This window comes from Aphis gossypii, chromosome 1, assembly GCF_020184175.1.
Source record: "Aphis gossypii isolate Hap1 chromosome 1, ASM2018417v2, whole genome shotgun sequence".
NCBI classification, from domain to species: Eukaryota; Metazoa; Arthropoda; class Insecta; order Hemiptera; family Aphididae; genus Aphis; species Aphis gossypii.
In genome coordinates this window covers 30511446-30536961 of record NC_065530.1, presented here as the reverse complement: position 1 = coordinate 30536961, position 25516 = coordinate 30511446, and the positions used below count along the sequence as shown (strand labels likewise).

Genomic DNA, 25516 nt, shown 5'->3' with positions numbered 1-25516 from the left:
TTGGTGTCTTACAATGTTTTGATTAAGTCCGATTTTAAGAGCTTTAAGAAATTCATTAACGATTCAGAGTCCTAACGGATATTAACACTATTTCTATACCACAACAGTCTCTAAATAAAAACACATTACTTACATTAAAATGGTAAATATCCCCGAAATCGACACAATTTTAAAACAAGCAATAATTGAACCACTTGAAAGTGTAATTAATAATATCACTACTGCAAACGAAAAAATTAACGATATAGTCGGAGAGTTGAAACATCATTGAAGATTTGTTGTAGGTAGTGTGCGTGGTGTAAATTCGTTGCCCGACGGAGACTCGTCATTATCCGAGATATATTAACGCAATCGGCTGAGTTCACAATGTGGATTAAGCGTTAAGTTAGGTTAAGCGTATACAAACATCTTGCTCAATATCAATTTTCTCTAATATGCGTGTGCGTACTGCGAACCTAATATACATTAAACTCTTATCCAGGTTCATTTACAAATTTGTCTTTATCAAGAAAAAACACACACAAAAATAACCCGAAACATTGATTTTATGCAAATTGTTCTTGCTGTTTCTTTTTTAAGAAAATAATTATAAAATATACAATCAATTAACTAATAATCCACACAAGTTTGGTATAAAATTTACAGTCAGCTTTCGTTTCAAAAGCGTAGGTACTATGTATAGTATATACTATGTTCACCGCATAAACCACCGGCCACTGTAATTGGCTTTAACGTGATTTATTTATGGTACTATAAACTAAGAATTAGTGATTTTGTCCAATGTACACGCATTGTAGACATAAAAACGATAAACGACTTTGGAGTGAACGTTGAATTTACAATTTATACCGATAAAAGTTAAATGGATTTCGGTGGTTTAGAATACATTACTGTATGTTGTGACTCGCAATTATCTCGACTATTAAATGAAGGAAGTAAAAATAGGGTAACTATATATATGTAATAATTACTAATTAACGGAAATAACCGTGACGAAGAGCAGATAATATAATAAACACAATTTATAAAATACAAATCCTGTCCTAAATATAGAAACTATCAAATTAAAAACTATTTATATGGCTTTTATTAAACTCAAATTTCCATTGAGAGTAAATTTTAAGTTATATTATCCAATATTGGTGATTGTAATAATATTATAATCATTGATATCATGTAAGAAAAAATAACTAACTATATAGTCTATAATTTAATTTTTAAAGTAGATTTTGTAAAATATACTTATATATTTCAATTTAAAATTTGTGAAGTTGTAGTTTATTATTCGCACACAAAAAAGTAGTATATAGTGTAAACTATATTATATATATAGTAGGTACTTATACTATAATATTACACTGAAGCCACTAAGTAATAAAATCGAGGTATCACCTTTTACGGCCAAAACTTATCGTTCCCTTTTTCAGGCAATACAGTTTTCTTTAAAATGTACAATTAGAACAACTCAACTAAACTTTTTTTCATTAATTAATCATAAATTAAAGTATTAAGATTATTTATGTCACAAATATTAAATATAATTATTATATCCAGAAATAATTGGAAGCACTTTTGAATTACTTTAAACCCATGCGAAGTATCAAAATGTTTTGAAAATTGTTTTATGTCGGACTTCCCTGATGACCACAGATCAAAATCATATATCGCAATTACTGGACTGACAATTTCATAAATAAAGCTTATTTCTACCTCAACTTTGGGCTGCTGCATCGATAACTTTATAACCACTAATGTTTACGAGTCATTTTTACTCTTTTTAATTGTATTTTTATTATTTTTTCACAGTTGTATTTGTAATAATTAAAAATTAAAAATAAATCATGAGAAATCACATTTTTTGAATATAATTAAATATAATTAAATTTTAAAAAGTTGTTTAATTGAGTTTTTCTAGCTGTACATTTTAAAGCAAACTTTACTGAAAGGAGACATTGGCTAAGAAGGGAAGGGTATATTTAGGACGAAATATGGTGTTGGCTAAAGAATGGAGTTTACATTATGTATGATGTCATTGATTGGTGTGGGATTTTTGTAGTTTGTTAAAAAGTTTCAGCGTTTGTGTTAATTGTATTAATTTGAATGTTCGATAAATGGTGTCAATTATTTTTGTGATAAATTTGATTTATAATATGATAATTAATTATATTTTTAATAGTACCTAATTTAATGTTGATTATTGTTATCATTAATGTTGTACGAATTAAAAATATAATATTGAATCATTAATATTTAATAACGTATTTTTATTTTCATTACTCCATAATAGCTATTATAATACGAAAGATAAATACTAAAATACATTATTTTACACTTTAAACCTTAATAAATGTAAGTTATAAAATATAAATGATATAATACATATATATATTATACACTATATATTACACTTTATAATAATATATTACCGACATAAATACATACTTAAAATCACTATTGTTATAGGAAGGTAGCTAAAACTTGCAAGATAAGTAGCCATGGTAGATACTTACACGATAGGTACTTATTATTATCAGGCTACTGCTTGCCAACCCATTTTGTGTTTTGCACAGAGCAAAGAGATTGTTTGTTTATTTTACTGCAGACTCACTATATGGACTATGATTATTGATTAATTAAATAATACATTAAAATGATATAAAATATTAATAAATACATATTTTAATACATAATAATACGTATTACGTTTACAATTTAAATAAATTTTAAACCTATAATTACAAATTCAATTGATATTTTCTTTTATGTTTTTTAGAAAATATGTCCATTTCCTCTTCTGGGGTTACTACACACTTACACCTATATCTTTATTAATATGTAGCATTGATAAGAAATTGAGTGTATTAGTGTAATCTAGTAAATTGTATACCTAAGTAATAAGTAAATATATATTTAATAATTATATAATAAATTTCAATCGATGTAGAAGAAATTGCAGCAACTCGAGTTTGAGATATATTTTGGGTCGTACGTAAGTTTTATTTTCATCTTTCAATATTATTGATGGGTTTTTACTTTTTATAAGACAATGAATTGTTTTGTTGTTTTCATTTATTATTATTCATTTTATCAATTTTTGATCGTTAAAAATCGAAATATAGGTACAAAAATGTTAGGTATTTTAATTAATATTATTATAATTTAGGAGCTTCATAACGACACAATATTAAATATTATAATGGTATAATACTAAATTACAATATAATTTAATTAATATTGCCTGTCAACTTAAATGTATTTAAATATAACGCTTTTGAAATATTGTAGAGATTTTGACACATCCCTAACGGCTCTCGTCCATTGTTTACTTATTCTCAAACGGCTTCCGTCGAGAAGGTTTTACGGATAGGTAAATTCCCAAACGGTTCTGATTTTTTAAGACACAAAATCCTTAGAATTCAGTCTGTGGGACTTGCATCAGAATTCAAAGACAAAAGTTCTGAAATTGGAAGAATGCTAAAACATTTTTCGGCCTTCCTCACCTACCACCGTCAGAAGTCTTGGATTGTTTCACTGACGATTTAATTGTTATCAAACCGTAGACGATAAAATAAACTAAGTGATCAAGTATATTTTTGAAAATTATATAATTTAAAATAGTTGTTTTCCTTCTAAAATGTGGGTTGAATGTTCATCTTCTCATTCTTATACCACAAATAGCTATGAATCGATCCACAGTAAATTCAACAGCAAATTCAATACTACCCACTTATCCAAATACTTTTAAGTCTATTGACATACTAACCGAAATACAATCCGAGTTGCAAATTAAAACTCTATAAGTATAATGCCAATATACCAACACATCAATCGAAAAAAAAAGTATAAACTCATTAGAAACAACATTGACGAATTGTCATAGAATGAAATAACAAAATAACACGTACGGATTATATAAAAAATTGTGCCTAAAAATGTATCCAATGTATGATTTTTTTTATTTTTACACATACATATATTTTTTTACATTTTTCCCCCAAAATTTATTACTATTTTAATACAATTTAATTCATAACACGTATGGTTTTTATACAATTATTTTAATTTACTTAGAATATTTTAACCTAAAAAAATACACCAACACATTTTTAAACACACTTCTTTTGAGACAGCTGTAAGTCTGTGTTGGAAGAAATTTGTGTAAAAAACCAAAGCTGTTTAGGAATTTACCTGTTCGTAAAACCTTTTACGACGAGAACCATTTGGGAATTGACCTTTTTGTAAAACAGGAGCTGTTTGAAAAAAACGGAAACCTAATGGGCTACTTCAAAATATATATAATATATATATATTTTTAATTTTTATAATATCATAGTCCAAAGGATTATGTGGTTATACTTGTATATTGTATATTATAAATAGGTACCTATATTAATTATTAAATACACTACCTATGTATTTCAAAATCATAACTAACAAATAATTTAATTGATATAATGTTGTAATATATTGTATTAATGTTAAATGTTCTTTGATTTCCTAAATTCTTTAATGTTCAATAAAAAAGTAAAACTACAATATTTTCAAAAATAGGTACCTAGGTAAATACCTATTATACCTACCTACTTACATTATTAAACTCCGTATAAACGTACCTAAATAAATAATAAATACATACACACAAACATTTATAAATGTAATGTTGAATATTATTTCAAAAAATTATACTATAAGTCTGTAATAATTGAATTCAATATTTAATTTATAAAAAAAAAACCCATAGGTACCTACATTAGCCATTAAATCATCAAATTTTTGATAACTCAATCACCAGACGAGGTGGCCGAGTGGTTAAGGCGTTGGACTGCTAATCCAATGTGCTCTGCACGCGTGGGTTCGAATCCCATCTTCGTCGAGGAGGTGTCTAAATTTTTTTCAAAAACTTACTTACATTATTTTTATATTTACCATTACCTTATCAAAAAATAATTCGTTCAATTAATTGTAAATATTATAATTTTATATTATTATGACATATTCCTGATTTTACAAATGTCCATACATAACATCACTGCGTTTCATTAGTCGAAACTTCTATTATTTATAATTATTATTTCAATTATATTATTATTTTAGTTTCAAAATAAATGATAGTTAGTGAATGGATTGCATGACGAATTACGAATTAATAATATTACGGAAAAACGCGAGTCCTGATATTATGGTAAGTTATTGCTTGACTATTGTGATTTAATTTGATAAATGAAAATCCATATTTCCACTGACAAAATATACACTCTTATTATATTTGCACCATATACATTATACATTATTATGTTACATTATTTATTGTAGGTACATTTTGTTGACGTACATAAATGCGCACTTCATATAGTATAAATTGTTTCTTGTGTTATTTTTAAGTATACACTACTTACTGTACAAGTAAATTAGTGGTTGGCCGTCAAATGTTGTGTCTAGTCACCTTATAATAAATTGAATTATTTAGGTGGTACCTACGGTATTCTTAATTTAAAGTGAATTTGTTTGGTTTGTGGCTTACATATTACTATAATGAATGAGTTTCGAAATGAAAGCAATTATGAAATAGGTAGGAACAGTGCATAGTAATAATATTATAATTTATATTGCATGAAAAAAAAAATTTGGTACTTAATGGATAATATTTTAGCGATAATGCTTACCCGAATAATGGCTATTTAAATTTTTTTGTAAACTATTGATCTTAAAACAAATAACTAGATTTTTAATTACAAATTTTAGCTTGATTTATATGGGTAATTATGTAAGATATTGGAAAATACAACTATTTCATTTAGTTCAAATTTCCAAAAAATATAATTAAATAATATTGTACTTACTATATAACCAAATTTAGTGCATTAATGATAAATTCATTTGGTTTGAAAAACTCAAAATAGTAAAATATAAATGGAAATGGAAGTAATAAACGGTTTATAAATGTATAATAAAAAAAAAAAAAAACATTAACATTTATGCGGAAACATTTTAAAGGTATTGAAAAAAAGTTAATCTCACTACCAGATATTTGTTAAGTAAATAGTATTTTTTTAATGCAAGAAAAAGTGAATAATGTACATTAGAAACATTTCTAAATTGCTTACACCATCCGAATTTAATTTCATGTTTTTGACCGTTTTGTGTACAAGTATTTTGCGAGTGAACGTGTTAAATCGCGTTATTGTTATTATAAACAAAAAACCATTTATCATCGGTCTGAAAATAAATAACATTTCTACAGTTAATAGTTATTTCATACATGTGTATATATATAAGATATACCATGTACATACCAACTAAAATGATTACAAATGGAACTCAGTGTTGTTTTTGTCCGTATATAAAATAGTTATTCGTAATCGTTTCGTAAACTAACAAAGTCTAACGATTTACATCAAACTTTTAGTTCAGTGAAATGTGGAAGTGTGGACATGAATACTGTGTATAGGAAATGTGTAGGTACTCGCCGGAATCCCACCCGTTGATTTTTCTGTCACAGAAAACGTATTAACTCTCAACAGCCAATACATATTAATATATTATTATTATTGTAATGAATCATTAATATATATAATGCATTTTTAAGTTCTAAATAGAGCAACGAATGTATTGGTTATATATATTAATGATGGATTTTATTGTGTGCGTGTCAGAAAATACTTTTTATAGTAGAACAAACCACAACCACACCAGTTTTTAATAAAAAGCGATTTTGTTTCTTATTGTAATTTAAAAATTAATCATCGTGCTCGTAGGTATAGGTAGGTACTTTAAATTCTTAGAAATATTTATATAATCGTATAATATAATTTTCCAAATATTACATAATGAAATGTACCTATAATGTGTACGATATACCTAGAAATAATAATAATTAATAATATTATTATTATTCTATAAAATATGAAATGTTTTGTAAAATATAAATTCAATCTATACTCATCGCGTAATAGAAAAATAAATCATACTAATAAGTAATAACAATAATAAAATAAAATACAATATTTAGGCTGAAAATATGTCTTCTCCTAAAATCTATTTTCGAGTACAATGATTTCTCATATGAATTAAAATCTAGTTTTACAGCAGACTGAGACTTCTGGTTTTTTTTTTCTAAAATAACATTCATCACACATCAGAATAAAAATGTAATTATTTATTAACCTATCAAAGTTTCATTTTTATTTTATTTATTTATGTTCAAAGTCGATACTCGGTAGTTTATCTATTATGTAATAGATATCCTTTGCAAAACCATTATACAAAAATAATTATTATGTTTTCATTAGTATTTTAAGAATCGCTGCATATTTGTTCAAATAGTGAGTATCTCTATATAGAATATAATACCAATGCTTTTAACTACCTACTATAATAATATTACTAACCTGCTATTTGTTATCATCAGTTCTTAGTTAATGTATTTTATTCGCTATTCAGCCATGTATAAAGTCGTATCATACGTAATATTAAGAAACAATCATTCACCGTAAAATTCGACCATCAACTTATTTGTTCACAACTTTAACCAAAGTTATATATTCTTATTATCGTCTTTGCGTCTTAACTGGAGTACCGCTATACATAACTATAACATACTACAATAGTATCCAGCAGGTGTAAATCTGATTAAATTAATCATAATGATTTATTACATTTCGAGTAACATCATATGGCCATAGTAAAAATAGTTTTTAGTTTCATATTGCATTAAAAGTTTAGACGTAGGTAATACTTAAATAAAAACAAAAATGACTGTAAACTATATTCAGAGTTGTTTGAATATTTAACGTAAAATGAGTAGTATATCCTTGGTACTATATTTATTGCAGAAAACTATACTTCTAGACTAGTGGTGTAGTTACGGGGTGGGAGGGGAGTGTAAGGGATTTCCACCTCCCGCCCCCAGAAAAAATCGTATCTACACCACTATTTTAGACCCGTCATTCGTCAACTATTTTTATGTTTAAAACGATTCTTCCTTCAAATGGATATTTTAGGATAACATGATGGTAGGGTGTTCAAAACTTATATTATGTATATTATTATTTAATAAAAATAATTACACGGTTGTCGGCATAAATCAAGTTTAAAAGAATACAGTAGTTGATTCACTATTAATTTAATAGTAGATATACTGTTAAAAATATTCAAAAAAAATACAAAATACAAAATAAAGAAATAACATAATAGGCATTAAAATGCTTTTATTTTCATATTTCAAGTCTATTAATTACATACTATATTGAGATGAAGTATTTGGAAGACAGTTGTATTTGTTTTTTTTCTTTAACTGGAAATTTAAAACAAACCCAATATTTTTTCTGACTTTATGAAACGTTACTGTAGTAGTGCAACTATCTACAAGTCGTAAATCATACTACTCTAACCTATTATAAGCGAGTACTCTTTTTGAAAATATAAATTGTATTATAAATTTGAAACTATATATGTATATACATTGTATTCACTATACAGTATACCTATAATATACTTATACAGTATACAGTATACACTCTATAATATATATTTACTACTCGTATATTGTATATATATTTTAGAAAGGAGTATTATGTTTTTTCTCACTTATCACTCTGACGTTATCGTATCAGACGTTAACTTCAGTCATAGGTAGGTACACGTAATAGGATCTATTATATTAAAAAGATTAGTTTGGTGATGTTTCAAAACGGATATTGTAGAGTATTAATTTAATGTAGTGTTTACTTACATTGATTAATATTAGACACTAAAATTAATTGGCGGTATGTTGTTGTTATTATTCAATTAACTGGCCAATCGAGCCATGTAAGCTAACACAATACTACAATAGCGTAGTTTTTACGTAATTATAACCTATATGTACACTCATAATACTCACATGTTTAACTGTTTAAGTATAGTACTATAGTTTTGAAGTTAATTTTAACCTGAATTTTAAATTGTACAAGTATAAAATGAGTAAACGAAACTCGTTACAATATTTATATGCTTATAGATATATAATTAATATAATATTAATTATAGGTACCTATAATAAAGAATAATTTTTAAGTACTTTCTGACTTCTGTTATAACTTATAAATTATAAGGGAGGAATTATTTAATAACTTAAATAGAATAAGCAAAATATTATTTATCTTGTAACATGACATTTTTTACATTAATAAAACTGAAAAGAAACAAAATTTGAAAGAATAGAAATAAATGTTCAAGATATCAACTCTCAATAACATTATATTTTTTGGATAACAATAAAATAACAAAAATTGATTTTCTTAAATAAAAAAAAAAGAAAACGGAAACTGCGTTGGTATAGTTGTCATGGTCACCAACATATTTTTCTCAGAAAGTCAAAATCTTTAAATTATACCTACCTTATAGATTATTATTTATTACATATATACATTACTTGTCCATTTTACACCTTAAGTCTTATACACATTACTCCATGGTTTCTATACCCTCTACATATTTAACACACTTCAATAATTTAAAACTCTACTAATCATGATTAATGGTTATGGTGAATTTTAAAAAAATAATGACTAAATGAAGTATCGATATAAAGTCTATAGTATATAATATAGTATCTATTAATCAATTTATAAATTATTTTTATTTTTTAGTAACGACCCTAAATTAGTATGAACATTAAAATATACATATAGTAGAACATTTTTAATTTAACTGGTTAAATTTTTAGTATAATATGATAGTTAATGCAAATGCTTAATGTTAAAAAATATTTTTAGTATTTATGAAATATCTAGTTAAGTATAGAACTATAGAAATATAATAGTTAACAATTTATTTGACGCATATACAATATACATTATACTATTATAAAGACACGGCAAAAGTTCATTTTTTTTACCTTAACTCATTCACTTTGAACTATTTATATACTATTAACAATAACTTTCTAATTATTATTTAAAATATACAATTTATTGAAAAACATAAATATATATTACACATAGGCGCATATTATGTGTAATCATTATAATATACCAACATATGTACCTATTATTGGTGTAGTAGGTATATTAATTGATAGGTACCTTATGCAGTGTAGCAGTACATTGTACTATAATAAAAATATACATATTAAATTAATAATACACTTCGTAGTATATAGTTATGTGCGTTATTGGTTTGGATAATAACATACCTATTTCAATATTTAGCTGATATGTATGTCGATCTGCAAAAACCATTTTATTATACTTATATTTTATAAGCATGTACCGCCGTACCGGTCAGCGTGAATAAATCGCTGAAAAGTGCAAGCTATCTGGATATTATATTCCTTTGACGTCATCACAAATGGAACGTAAACCTAAACAGTGTATAATATAGATCAAAATACATATTAACCGTATAACAATAATATCCTGTTACGCAGTGGAAAAACATATTATGCGTTCTGAGATGCAATTGTATCTTTATTTTTCGTAAGTTTCAGAGGTCTGCAATATGGTAAAAACAATAACTTAACGTGTCATAAATATAAGTAATTATTAATTAAATAAAAAAAATTTTTACATACTAAAAAAAATATTATTGAACATTAGATTGAAAGGTTAATGGATGGGTAGATTATTATCATTTTTATGGGTTAATTAAACGTATATTAAAATATGAATGATGTTTGGAAAAAGATACGTACGAATGATTGCCACTAAAAGACTGGAAACATGAACAAATATTAAAGGATCCGAATAAATTGGAACGTCTCTATGTGAACGGTTACGCATTTAAGATGGAATTGTCGCTAATGCCCTACACTTTAAAACATTCCGACCATTCTCGAAATGTCATGAAGTATTTCAAAAATGTACGTACAGACGCTTCTTTTTTTCCGAGAAAATGTGTAGAATGCGCACTGGAAAAAATATATACCCATAATTTATTCAATTAACCGTTTTCAAATTTATGATTATATTTTAATTTTCATTACTAAGAATTGTAAATATGACTTTTGATGGTTGGAGATATATATAAAATTATGAAAATTTTAACATTTAAAAACAATAAATATATTTAATTTGTAGTTAAAAAACTGGCAATAATATTTATTTCAAGATATATTATAGTAACAATCTTCGAAAATCATAATTTCAGTCTATCTGAATATATTATTTTAATAGATATTATTAATTATTGAAATCAGAAACACCATTTGGAATTCATTACAACCTTATTTTTTTTATTTGCGTCATATCACCTCACCGCCCGATGTTCAATAGTTTATAAACGTATCAATAGCTGCAGATGGATAAAAATTGAAATATATTATAAAAATCATAATATGTATTTAAAATACTATATATATACGTACTGCGTTAAAGTATATTTGTTATTAATTATTTATATACCTAGGTGTATATTAATATATTGATATGCACGACAAAATCAATTTCCAAGTTCAAACTTTATTTTTAATTCATTAAAATATTAAATACCTATACATAGCCCTTCAACCTTATACATACACTGTATATAAATAAAATCAATGTATTTACTTATTTTCTATGACGAAGTAAAATAATGAAATTGACCTAACAATGAAAAAAAGCTGACTCACAAAAATCTTGGCATCACAAAATCTCTTAAGTGTTTTTTTACGAAAAATTACCACTCTTCCTGGTCTAATCCCCTAACAAAAGAACTTCTGTAAGTATATTAATTACAGTTTAAAATACACACACGATAATCGCAAACGGTAAAACTGTTATTACTTATCAGTCTATTTACGTAACACTCTATATCTAATCAATAATAAATACTAAATTAAATAAAGCCATCTCTCTAATTAAAATAATCAATCAAAGCATCGTACTAATGAAATTAAATTTATCAGAAAGCAAATTAAGTGATATGGACGATGTTTTCAATTATAACTGGACTGAGGTCGTCTCATCTAACTCTCGTAGACGTTTAAATTCAAATGAACAAACGCTTATATGTCAAACACGATAGTTTTTAGCCAGACATATGTTGCGCAAATAACAAATTTAAGTTAAGTTAAAAATTGAATATCCACCATCTGAACTACCGTTGTCATCATTTTTTGTAAATTCAGTCAATTCAAAGCACTTTTTACAAAATATTCACAAATATAATTCTGTATTTAAAATGAAATTCTTTGGACAATTTAAGACTAAATTAAAAAAAAAAATAAACATCATGTACTTACCTCAAAAAATTAAGAAAACTTGCCATATTTTAACATTTTTTTAAATTTTATTAATCAGCACTCCTTATGGTATAATTGTTTAAAACTTATATTAATAACAACGTATTTACAGACACAAATGGAATAAAAATACAAGCCGATAAAACACCGGTTGGACGCCGGATGCTAGATGTATTTTTATACCCAAAATAAACTACTCGTATATCGGGAAATACTTAATATATTCAGCTTAATATATAAAACGAAATCTAAAAAAAAAAAACAAAAAATTGCTATATCAACTTATAATAAATAAATATAAATATGAATTCGTAAGTGCGTAAAATTATTTATCCATAGGTACTACTATATACAAAAGCAAGTCCCGATTTTTTGTCACATATCCACACCGTTCAACGTATCGTCACCAATATTTTTACTGTTATACCCGAGAGTTTACTGGGGGTTTTAGTATCACTTTTGTTAGGGAACACATCCAATATTTTGACATTTTCAAATGTTTACAGAAATATGTTATTTGTATCCAAACACACTATTTGGTGTGAAAACGAAACATATTTACGTGTTTCTATAATAACAGTAGCTATGTGTATCTTTATTTCATTTATTTCGAAAAAGGAACATAATAAGTTACATAAAATAAGTTTTATGTTTTTTCTGTAAAATTTGAATTTCAATGTATATGTATTATAATATTATACGACCCACCTCAGAATGTGTGCATATAGAATCTACGAATCGACGATGAATCAATTATTATTGTCGATGTATATGAGATGTGAAGTATAGAATATAGATTACTGGTTTCTTTTAGGCCCATGGATTCTATGTAGGATTTTCCTTTTGAATACTAACAGTCTTTTTTCAATCCGACTTTGTTGATATCTATGTCTTTTAAGCATACATAACTATAGGTATAATAAGCACTTTAAATAATGGTATAAACAAAATATTACTTATTTCCTGCCGTTATTCTTCTGTTAATTTTTTCGTGGATACTATTTACATTTATATTGAAATAATAATTTATTTAAGATTATCATGTTTACTTATCAAATATTCATGTAGAAAACTTAATCATTTTATATACTTACAATAATACAATACATATATATACGAGTATATATATATATATCCGACACAAGTACAAATAAAAATCGAATATAATTATTTTTTAGTTTATTTATGTTTTGTTGTTATACTAAATATTATATATTATAACATATTAAACATAATATATACTTGTTAAAATATATTGTTTTATACAAATAATTATTGTTTTTATTTCGTATTTTTGAGTATATAAATCAGTTGTTAAAAAAAGTCACTTTAAAGAGACTAAGAGATATTAAAAAAAAAAAATAAAATAGGTTCAATTTTTTTGTAGTTCACTAACTAGTACGAAATCACTGGGAAAACTATTTGAAAAACGACGTGAAAATATATATAATATGCAACTAGATAAACCATAAATAGTAGCATTGGTAGAAAGGGACGGATTGAGAGGAATTGGTAAAATGGTCTCAACAACCGAAAACCTAAAAAAATATATATTCTAAGTCTAACTACTAGGTATTAGCTATTTTTAAATTGTGATTTCTTGATATTTTATCTTTTTTTTTAACTTTTATAATTTAGTATAATTTATGTTTAATACCTATTCTTACCTGTATAAATTGATTTAGTAGTTATATTAATTATGCATGTAAAAAAGATACATCAATGTCCAGTGATCAATATTCAGTACCTATCATAACTACCAAATACCAATACATAAATATGTGAATATATAAATCAGACCCTAAAATTAGGGTATTTTGCTACTGCACACCTAATTCCTTACACCAAAATATTTTTAAATAATAAACATAGACTTAGTAGTACACATGCCACAAATAACTTTGTAGCATAATTTTTTTTGGTAATTATTAATAATTAGTTATACTTACAATAAATACAATCTAAGACAATCTTCTATAAAAGTTCTTGATACCTATATAACTAAAAGTTTAAAAATTAAAAACGAAATAACTTTGGTTAATGTACAAAAAGTAATGCACACTTTTAAATTTGTTACTGTACACAATTTTTTAATTTTAATTATGTAAATTAAATGTATAACATTATATGAAAATGTATATTTGTGCTTATTATAAATACCTATTAGTTATATTATTACTAGTTATCATATTATTCCATAGTTACACAGATGAAATGGTATTTAATACACTATAAATAATTACTAGCATGCAATGAACAATTTGTCAATAGATATTAGCAGACAGTTAAATCTTAGTCCATGGTCGTAGTATTGTCCAGATCGACCGCGAACTTCGTCACCTCCGTGTCACCGCCGGTCGGACCAATGACCGACCTTATCAGGCTCGTCTGACGACACTCTGTCTGGCTGACGATGGTCGCGTCTTTGGTTCTTTCTCGACAGCCGCCGATTGCGTGGGTGTTTCCTCAGCTGTTTTTCGTACGTGCACGTATCCGTGTGCGATGCAGTGACCGTTTTTCTTTATTTTATCGTCAAAGTCTGTTTTACGTGTATATTTTGCAGACCGATTGACGACAGCGTTTAGTCCGTTAATTCTGCACCGTTGTGAATTAGCGTGTGCATGGGTACGGATCACCGTTCTTTTTTTTGTTACGCGTCGGTCGTTACAACACCGAAATCGGTCGTTTACCCGCGCGGACCTTTAACTTTTCTGGTCTATCATTGTGAGTCACGTGTGCGTCGTTTCGCATCTTTCACCTCGTGTGTGACGACGTCCGTTTTTTTCGGTTTTTCCCGTATTGTATATACGCCACTGTTGTGACATATCCACTGTGGAAATTCACTTTTCAACGCCTCCATCGTTGGTATTCAGCTGGTTCAGATTGGCAACGCTACCGCCTATATCATTAATTGGGCTCTCATATCTATACCGGGTGACGTATTCATTATTATTACGGTTTATAATAATGTATAATATACTCGTGTATACAATTAGTAGCCATATTTATTCTACGAATCACGAGACGGTAATTAAATGTTAAGTCTTAAGTGGGTAAGTAGGGACTACTTCAGGGAATTGACCATTGCTAACATTTTCAGCATCCAAATACAGCTGAAAAATATTTTTTTTTTCTAAACTTAAACATTTCCCATATGTTTTGCTAATGATTCCGCGGAATATTACGGATAATCGAGTGTATACCGTATTGGTTTTAAATAAATCACTTACGTTTACTGCAACATGGATACAAATTATGAATATTTAATGTTGAAAGAACAAATAAGAAAAGTCATAGATAATTAACTCTTAAAAATACCAGGTATATAAAAATCTTAAAATTATATTAAAATAAAAATAGCAGGATATCTTACTAATAAAATAAATCTAAAATTTAATTTTAAGTCATCTACGAAAATGCCTTATATTTTAAAACATAGGTACTTACCCAAACTTTTATATGTATAATAAGATACGATTTCCAGGCACGGCGTTGCAGCTATTATAACAAATTTGAATATAATACTCATTTTTAAATGTTTTTAATGACAACACAAAGACAAGACTGAAGTATTAAATTTGTTAATATGTACATTGTACATGGTTGCGAATGAAAGTAATCGAGATTAAATATGAGTGGCCATAAAAGAAACAGTGAGAGTGAAAATGAAAATTCACAGCATCTGGAAAAAAAAAACCAAATTTAACGATGGACATCTTGACGATCAAACAAAAAAACACGCATTCTCCGGATGCTCAAAGTTCAGTATACGAGACACAACACAGTCATACAAGGCAGAGGTTAGTCTTACAATATCGACCAAGTCTTAAGTGGGTAAGTAGGGACTACTTGAGGGAATTGACCATTGCTAACATTTTTAGCATCCAAATACAGCTGAAAAATATTTATTTTTTTTTAAACTTAAACATTTCCCATATGTTTTGCTATCAATTGGAGACTAGTTCTGTAACATTATATATTATACTATATACTATATATTAAATGTATATGTACAGTTAATCAGAACTAATATTATATTTAAAAAAGTAATAGAATAACTTAAAATAATAATTATTAAGTTATAAAACAAACTGTGATCAAGCCACACTTTGGGTCGGTCACTTACTACTATTCAATTCTAAAGTATCATTTTCACGCATACATTTTTTATTTTCTGATGGATTAATTTCATAAAATATTATATATGAATCATTACTTTTTGAAATTTTCTTGATAAACGTATAATCATAATTTATTATCTTAAAATAAATAAATGTAATGAAAATATAATCAGTTATTAAACATACATTTGAATCATTAAAATAGTAATATGATGCAGAGGGTGTTAGACCAACAACTGTGTAGAGTCCACTATTTAAAGATAAACCGTGATGATTAACCATCAATACCAGATGCTATCTTAATGGCCGAGCATATATTTTTAAATTATGTTGTGTCGTATACGCCGATTACTCGGACGTATACCAAAATAAAGTTAAACACAAAATAACGCAAAATACTTTATTTGAAGTTTGAACACGACGTCCGGTGGTGATCGAGTCACACGATCACCACCACTGACTCCCTTTGCTGTCTTAGCCATCTCACTTATATATTACACTTACAATCGAATTACTATCGATTGTTCTACATTTTTCTATTACTACGTTAAATTTACAATTATAGATACTATGATTATGTGTAATTGTTATTTTAACCCGATTAGTAAATTATTAAACAAATTTATTTACATTTCTTATTATTATATCTTGCTTACTATGCTAACTGTAATATAAAGTTTACTGGCACCGAATTGCACAATTGTTATTTTAACCTATTTCTGTGAATAATTAACTATTGCTTAACTTATTGAATTTTACTGTTTTACTTATTATCTATAGTTTTTCTTAACTTATTTCTTACGTACTAACATCTCTTGTAAAATATTCATACATATAATACAACAGTTGATCAAATTAATATCTAGATAAATCTATTCGTTCATTTATTTTAATTTTTTTAATGTTTTTAACTCGTTCCATATCAAAATTTTACCTGTAATATAATAGTACTATATTTATTATTTTTTTTATAGTTGTTTGATTAGCAGCACGATAATATGTATATATTAATAAATACATAAGCATATATTTAATTAATTTTCATTCAAGCAATAATTTACCTTTTCAACAGAATGCAAAAAATATTTAGTGATTTTTCAATTGAAAACATTTTATTAGCAGCCCCTTGTCGTTGACATCTTTCACAGTTAAATTCGTCTAGATCTTCTTTTTAAAAATATTTTTTTTAAGCGTCGTTAACGTTTTCCGATTGGATGATGTCAAGAATGATGTCTTGAAAGTTATAGAACATGGTGGATACGTATCCACATTTATTACCACACATTAAAAATAAATTTAAATTTAGTATTTAATTTACTAAATTAATTGTTTAAATAAATATACCTTCAGTGTGGATATAGCCACCGAAAATTTAGTTAATCGGTGTTGTTTCTTTGGAATAATTGTCTAGACTAAATATAAAAATAAAACAACAGTAGTATATTTTATATTAATTTTTCTATTAATATTTATATGACGTACAATGTACATACGATTTAGCAGCATGTTCTAAAACAGACAAATATCACCGTTCCATGCTTTCAATTAGGTAACGAAGGAACTCGTAGGCATCCTCTTGGCGATATATTGACAAATGTTAACAAATTACTAAAAAATTTTTTGTTTCAATTTCAATTTCAGTAAGATAAACATACAAGACAGACTATTAGTTATAATAGATATTTTGATGCTAGAACCAGGGTGTTTTTGAGATAGTTAAAATGTATCGCAGACCATGCATACAATACAATCATTTTTAAATACAGCTAAAAATGTATTAAAAATGTAAATGTATAATGTACAAATATTAATAACACACGGTTTGTTTTTGTTTTTTTTTGTTTTTTAGTATTTTCTGACATGCACTTGCACAGATCGCGAATCACTTTAGAGACTCGTCGCCTTGCTCGTCGCTATACATGCTTCAAATAAATTGCTAACATGGGCATATCCGGACATGGCTTCATCCATTGGATATAATCTAAGGTATAAATAGTATGATAAATAATCTATAAATAACAATATGATATATTTTATATCTTGTTTATACTTAATATTTAAGTATTAACTAAAAACTTATAGGTACAGACTTAGTCGTAAAACAAATACATTTTAGTTGTTCTTAATTTTTTAATTTTTGAACAATTTACACATTTAAACTGTTTTAAATAATAATCAATATAATATTGTAGGTAAAAAAGAAGAAATTTGATCAATGAAGTCTGTAATTAAAAATACTGGAAAAAACTTAATGTGTTGTCCAAAACAAACTTAGTAATTTAAACCTACTATAAGAATAATAAATTACTTCTGAAGACCCTTCAACTTTTTAGAATCTTGGCCATGTAAGATATAATGGACCTACAGGGTCGTTTAACATGATTCGGAGAATTGACGGAATCCAAACATTACAAATAATCTAGTTAATTCCTATTTCTTAAGATTTTTTTTTGTTAATGGTTTTTTTTTTAAATGACAATTTTAATTTGATTTTTAACGATATATATACACATACATATATTATTTACAATAAATAAATTAATTAATATACTAATTTAAATTAATGTCTAGATGAACAAATAATTATAGTAATAAATTAACTCAACATTGACTTAAATTTAATATTATATCGATTATTATGTAGCTTAAAACGAAATAATATTAATTTAATTATGTGTATTATAAAAAATTATCAATTCACAAGTGATGAAATATGCTTTTATGTATTAGGTTATAAATATTACTTATAATAAGTATACAGTATACACGCTATAAATATTTTTTTTCAATAATAAAATACTTATATTTACATAATAGGCAAATAATATATTGTATTAAGTAATAATATAATAAGTGTATTATAAACAAACTATTGTCGATACACGGCATGCAATTCGGATAGATATCTTTATGAGATGGTATGCAATTCAGACGAATTCATTTATGAGGTTGCATGCAATTCGGACAGACCCCTCTAAAAAATCGCATGAAATTCGTACATTTTTTTTATTTTGTCATACAATTTGGAAGTAGTCGAATATGTGTGTTTGTATCATGAATTATTTTAGTTGTTCTTATTGTAGTTAAAAAAAAATAAAAATGTTTAGTCACAATTTTTTTTAATAAGCATTTAAAGTTAAAATTTTAACAAAATTCATCAAAATCATAAATATTTACAAATTATTTTATAATTAAAAATGTATAAATAATTTTGTATAAGTAGTTAACGATTGAAAATTTAATACAAGTTTTTCCATAAATATATTAAGACTCTGTTCTTCTCGACGAAGACCGAGTCAAAATCTTTGCCCGGAATGGACATGACTGAGAGTTAAGGTTTGGGAAATTACCTGAAAAAGAGTTCGATGCTAAACGTGGCATTCATGGCCTTTAAATCCGAGAAAAAGACGCCACTTTCTACTGAGTATTCATATAGATAATCAATGTATTATTTAAACTTTTAAGTTAAAACTAGTAAATTTAATTCAGTAAGACAGCAGTGTACCTAAATTGCCGATTTAAAGCGCCGCGTAAGCGTGTTATTTAATTGTTAAAAATATCTTACTTATTAAACTTACTGTCAAAATTATGCACTTGTTCGAATTTCAACTGAATAGTCGATTTAACATATATAAATGAAAATTTTAATTTATAGTTCAATAGCACATTAATATTCTGACTATTGAATATTATTCATCATGTAAACCATGACACTATCGATTTAATAACAAAACCAACCTTTTTCCATTATTATCATTTTTGAATAATAACTGTATACTCACGTATATGGATCACGTAAGATGGCGACTAGAAAATTTAAAGTTTTATGAAAACGAATCAATTACGTAGGATGACGTAATACGGTTAGGTTTTTCATAGGTAGTACGGATAACTTCATACCAAAAAAATGTATGGATTTTAAATATATAATTTGATTTTTAAAAATAGCCATAGAAATAATAAATATGAAAAAATCTTTAGACAGAAAATTAATTGTGTATATCTTCCACAACTATAAATATGTATCGTATATAACTGGTAAAAGAATTTCGGACACAAGTAAAATGAACCATCGGTAACTAAAAGTGAACTATTGTGGCACATGGATTGAATATTAGATTAGAAATAAAATAGGTACACAATAGATTATTTTGTTTTATTGAAGTATATTTCATTTAGCATTTTTAATTTTTATTTATTTGTTTAGGTTGATAGAGTTATTGGACATCAGCATTTGTTATTGACTGAATTTAATAAAAACAGTACCTAAAGCAAAACATATAAAAAGTGTTGAGTCATGTAAAACTGTAATAGTTAATAAATACCTACATATTTATTAAACGATTATTTTTGTTCAGAATTATTTGTTTTAACATTTCCTGCGAAAAGGCATTTACGAAAAATGCATTATATCATATATAGCCCGTGTACATGGCGTATCTTGTGTTCGAAATAGTTTTCCGGTGTTGGTAATTTTTAATTATACACATACACCCTTGAAAAAGCTGCAGGTTATATATCATGTGTGAAATAATTGCTTCCTATAGCGATATTAGTTTATTTCAAAAGGCACGTAGTGGTAGTATTATGATGATCTACGTGACTACGTCGACGAACCCCTTCGAAAAAAAATAAGTAAAGATGAGGTGACGTGTCGAGTTCTTTATTCAAAATTGTTTTTAATGGTCATAGTACAACGATTTAGTACGGTTATATTAATTTTACAACTTTTTTTTTAAATGGTTTACTTTTTATTTTTATTAATTTAATTACTTGTTTCAACATGGATATCTATCAACTAAATGTTTTTAGAAAATGATTTAAATAGTAAAATTCACGATTTTATCCATATAATATATTATGAATATAATGGAGTATAAATCATACATTTATTACACAATATTCTTGTTGCATGATAGTATGTATTTTATAACAGTATATAGCCAAATAATATCTTTGTATCTTGTTATTTATTATTTATTTCTATATTATTTAACAGTTGGTTTGACTAATTGTTTTTTGTTTACATTCAATATATTATTACTCTAAAGCCAAAATGGAGAATTTATACTATTTTTATATATTATTATGACGCACGGCCAATGGGTGTTATCAAGAATTCCAAGAGTTTATATAGAAAATAAGCATATTTTTGCTTAAATAAAGTTCATTATAATATTGTTGTGATAACTTTAAGGTTAGCATATTAAGTTACTTAATAATACTCCAGTGGCCATGCATACATCAGGTATGCGTGTATGCATAATATATAATTAGTATTTTCTACCTGATGTAATTATTAATAAATTATAAGAAATAAGAATACGTTTTATTTTATATTTATCAACAAACAAAAATTTATTATTCTTAGGAATTTTTCATAATTTTTATATATTTTTTATTTTTCTTGATTTCTGTTTAATTTATTTTTCTATATTTATTTCAGTATAATGTACCTACCATTTGTTCGGTTATGGAGGGATTTGTACAACATTTTTTTGACAGATATACGTATATTTATAGAAATAGATAATAGAAAGAGCGATGGTGGCCGATTTCTACTGAGTGCCTACTACCTACTGACCGTATATTCATTGCGGTGACACATTATCACCGCATCGTAAATAAATTGTGGTATTTAATAACTATCGGTTTGTTTTCTTGGAATTCAATTTGAAGCTTGAATATAATATGGCAGTACAACTGTAGTATAAAAAAGAATACCAATATATAAGTATAGAAATACTAACTGTATTAATATAGGTATGTTCTTTTATATCATTAAAAAATATACAAATTTGAAAAGCTAAAATTTTTTGAACAAGACGAGGAGCAATTTAAAAAAAAAATGACTTAATGTATTGCTTTATGAAAATGTCTAGTTTTGCCTGTGTTTAAAAATTATCAATTAAAATAATAAATTAATTATTTCATACTATAAACATGGTCTGCAATGAACTATCAGATTAAAATTTAAAAAAAAAATGCACTTATATATCTATAAAAAATGGAAAATATATAAACATCATATAAAAATAAATATTTTATACACTTTGATTATACATCATATGATGGATTTTTATCAGTGTTAAATAATTATATAAAAATTTTGCAAAATCATAAATAAAATTATTTAGCCTAACCCTCCATAGTTATAAATTATAACGTTATATAAATTACTGTATTTTATTCTTAATGATGAGATATGTAATATAATATTTTTGTATCACTTAAGTTTAGATGACAAGTCAAGAAAACTTTTAATTAATAGATAAAAATAAATAACGAGATACATTCGTTTCTCGTGTGAGAGATAAATGGATGAAGGTAAAGCCAACTAATGTAATGTCATTTACAGAGATATTACTATATTAAAAAACGATATATATATATATAAAGATTATGATATGTAAAACATAATGTATTTATATCATATGTCGCCATCTCAACAAACCTTTACAGTGTTATTATCATTTTAGTTAATCGTCTTTTACTTATTCACAAACGGATGTTTTCATTTCGATGCTATCTAGCAACGCTGCTAATAAATGTGCAGAATAATAATATTATGTTCTCGAGAATTTTCTGCCCTGTGGATTCCAGAAATGGTACTGCAATATTTATTAATTTATCGATCTTTATTTAAACTACATGGTTTTACACTCAAACATATATTATGAACCTATAATATTATGTCGGATTATAGCTAATATACTACTTGAAAATGCAATATAATGCTGAAATATTTACTGCTGAAAAGCATTATAAATTATTGTATTATTCTTTCGATGTATTTTAATAGAGACCAAAATACTATTTTTCTAAAACAATTTAAATTTAATTACTTAACCTTAATGAGGAATAAATTTGACTGTATATAAACAAAATAAAACTACTATAATTTTCTGTCGTGGTCGGCGCTATAAGTGGTCATGTTAAATCAACAAAAAAAAAAAATAATAATATATTTTTTTCGCTTTTCTCAAAACCTAAAATATTGCATATCTACATTTTATTGTGATAAAAATTAAAAAATACATTAAATTCTAAATTGTTATAACACTCATAATATGTACACATATTATACGTAACAAGAATAACAAAATATTTAGATTAAAAATATTTATTTCATTATAATAAATAAAAAAAAACCATACTCATATAGTAAATGAATTATGCATGTATGATGATGATGACTTGGGGAAAAATGCATATTAGAGTTATGTGATGAAGTATATCTACTTATTTACACTTAACTAGATTGAAATAAATAATAAATATAAATACATACTAAACTATTTTTTTTTATTTTAGTCATTATACTAATTTATTATTAGTAACAGAGAATTATAAAAAAAAAATGATCAGAAAATATTATTAACAGAATTTTAAACCTATAATAAGTATAAAACTTATTACATTTATGAGTACCTAATTTGTAGCACTTAAATTCTTCTACGTGATTAGAAAATATTTAAAACAAAATTACCTTTTAATTTATTAAATATTTACGCTGTAAAAAGTATTTTTATAACTTTTTTATCGGTAGTTTCAGTTTATTTTTCTGTCTAAAGATTTTTCCATATTAATTATTTCTCTAGCTATTCATAAAAATTAAATTATACATATTTAAATTCCATACATTTTTTTTCGTAAGAGTTATCCGTACTACCTACGGAGAAACTAACCGTATTACGTTATTCAACATAATTGATTCGTTTTCGTAAAACTTTAAATTTTCTAGTCACCATCCTACGTGATCTAAATACGTGAGTATAGTAGTATACGGTTTTTATTTAAAATGATTATAATTGAAAATGGTTGGTTATTTTTATTAAATCGATAGTGTCATGATTTACATGAATAATATTCATCAATCAGAATATTAATCTTCTATTGAACCATCGATAATTACAATTAGTTAAATAAACAGTTTAATTGAAACTCGGACAAGTGCATATTATTTTTGACAGTAAGTTTAATAAGTAAGATGTTTTTAACAATTAAATAACACGCTTACGCGGCGCTTTAAATCGGCAATTTAGGTACACAGCTGTCGTAAATTAAATTTATACTAGTTCATAAAAGTTTAAATAATACATTGATTATGAATACTTAGTAGTTAGTAGGCGTCTTTATCCCGGATTCAAAGGCCATGAATGCCACCTTTGGCATCGAACTCTTTTTCAGGGTATTTCCCAAACCATAACTCTCAATCATGTCCATTCCGGGCAAAGATCTTGATTGACTCGTGTCTCAATATATTTATGGAAAACTTGTATTAAATTCTCAATCCTTAGCTACTTATACAAAATTATTTATAAATTTTTAATTATAAAATAATTTGTAAATATTTATGATTTTAATGAATTTTGTCAATATATTTTGAACTTTAAACGCTTATTAAAAAAAATTGAAACTAAGAATTTTTTTTTTTTTTTTTTTAAACTACAATAAAAACAATTTATTAGAAACATTGTATTAAATTGTCAAGTTTTATCGAAATTTCAAAAATAAATGACGCAACAAAATTTAAATGATGAATTATATATGTTGATAAAAATTATGGTTTGAAATATTCGTCAAAAGAATTAATTGACATTTAAACTTAATGCTTAGACATTTTCAACGATAATTTTTACGTTGTGACAAGTTGATTCTGCTGATTCTGAAACATCTAATAAATATTACAAAAAAAAGAATAAATAAAAAATATTCATTCATAACACATAATGTTGGTTCATTGTTTATAATTTAAATATAGGTAACTTTTGTTCCGTAAAAAGGTATAACTCATTACGTTACAAGTTTAAATGAAAATTCAAGTTAAATATCCCAATCTTACGAGTACGTCCTATACATAGATACCTCTCGACTCCACAGCTAATCTATAGCCTCTTCACTTAATAATAATAATAAAAAATACCATTCAAACTACACCTGCAGTAAGGTCACGAGATAGGATATAAACTGATGTGTAATCGAGCTAGTAGCGACGCGCAATACTAAAACAATACAATATTCAATCCATTATCTGTTAATAAATCTAATAAAATCTCCTCCGTCACTTAATACAAAAATAAATGTTAATAAAAAGTTAATTATTTTATTGAAAAACAACAGTTCTACCTATATATTTAAAAGTATATTACAAATTACAATAATCTACCCAAATGAAGTGTAAAACATTTAC

At 25.7% G+C, this 25516-nt stretch overlaps 4 long non-coding RNA genes and 1 other non-coding gene across 7 annotated transcripts; 2 read left to right on the top strand and 3 right to left on the bottom strand.

Moving 5' to 3' along the window:
* The first annotated feature begins 4791 nt into the window (after nt 1-4791).
* Nucleotides 4792-4873, top strand: Trnas-gcu (transfer RNA serine (anticodon GCU)). The gene has a single exon. It is a non-coding gene; the product is annotated as a tRNA-Ser (tRNA).
* A 1044-nt stretch (nt 4874-5917) lies between these two features.
* Nucleotides 5918-8097, bottom strand: LOC126555208 (uncharacterized). Its single transcript, XR_007606775.1, has 3 exons — nt 7389-8097; nt 6294-6490; nt 5918-6216 (listed from the first exon to the last, which is right to left on the bottom strand). It is a non-coding gene; the product is annotated as an uncharacterized LOC126555208 (long non-coding RNA).
* A 1891-nt stretch (nt 8098-9988) lies between these two features.
* Nucleotides 9989-14354, bottom strand: LOC126549271 (uncharacterized). Its single transcript, XR_007603420.1, has 3 exons — nt 14152-14354; nt 10673-10888; nt 9989-10472 (listed from the first exon to the last, which is right to left on the bottom strand). It is a non-coding gene; the product is annotated as an uncharacterized LOC126549271 (long non-coding RNA).
* On the bottom strand, nt 12793-13254 carry LOC126549272 (uncharacterized). Its single transcript, XR_007603421.1, has 2 exons — nt 13159-13254; nt 12793-13093 (listed from the first exon to the last, which is right to left on the bottom strand). It is a non-coding gene; the product is annotated as an uncharacterized LOC126549272 (long non-coding RNA).
* Nucleotides 14355-14496: 142 nt separating the features above from the next.
* LOC126549270 (uncharacterized) lies at nt 14497-18832 on the top strand. 3 transcript variants are annotated; one of them, XR_007603419.1, is made up of 4 exons: nt 14497-15229; nt 15303-16002; nt 18173-18309; nt 18516-18832. It is a non-coding gene; the product is annotated as an uncharacterized LOC126549270 (long non-coding RNA). The 3 variants fall into 3 exon arrangements; XR_007603418.1 differs by having other exon boundaries at nt 14967-15523; nt 15687-16002; XR_007603417.1 differs by having other exon boundaries at nt 14969-16002.
* Nucleotides 18833-25516: the final 6684 nt, after the last annotated feature.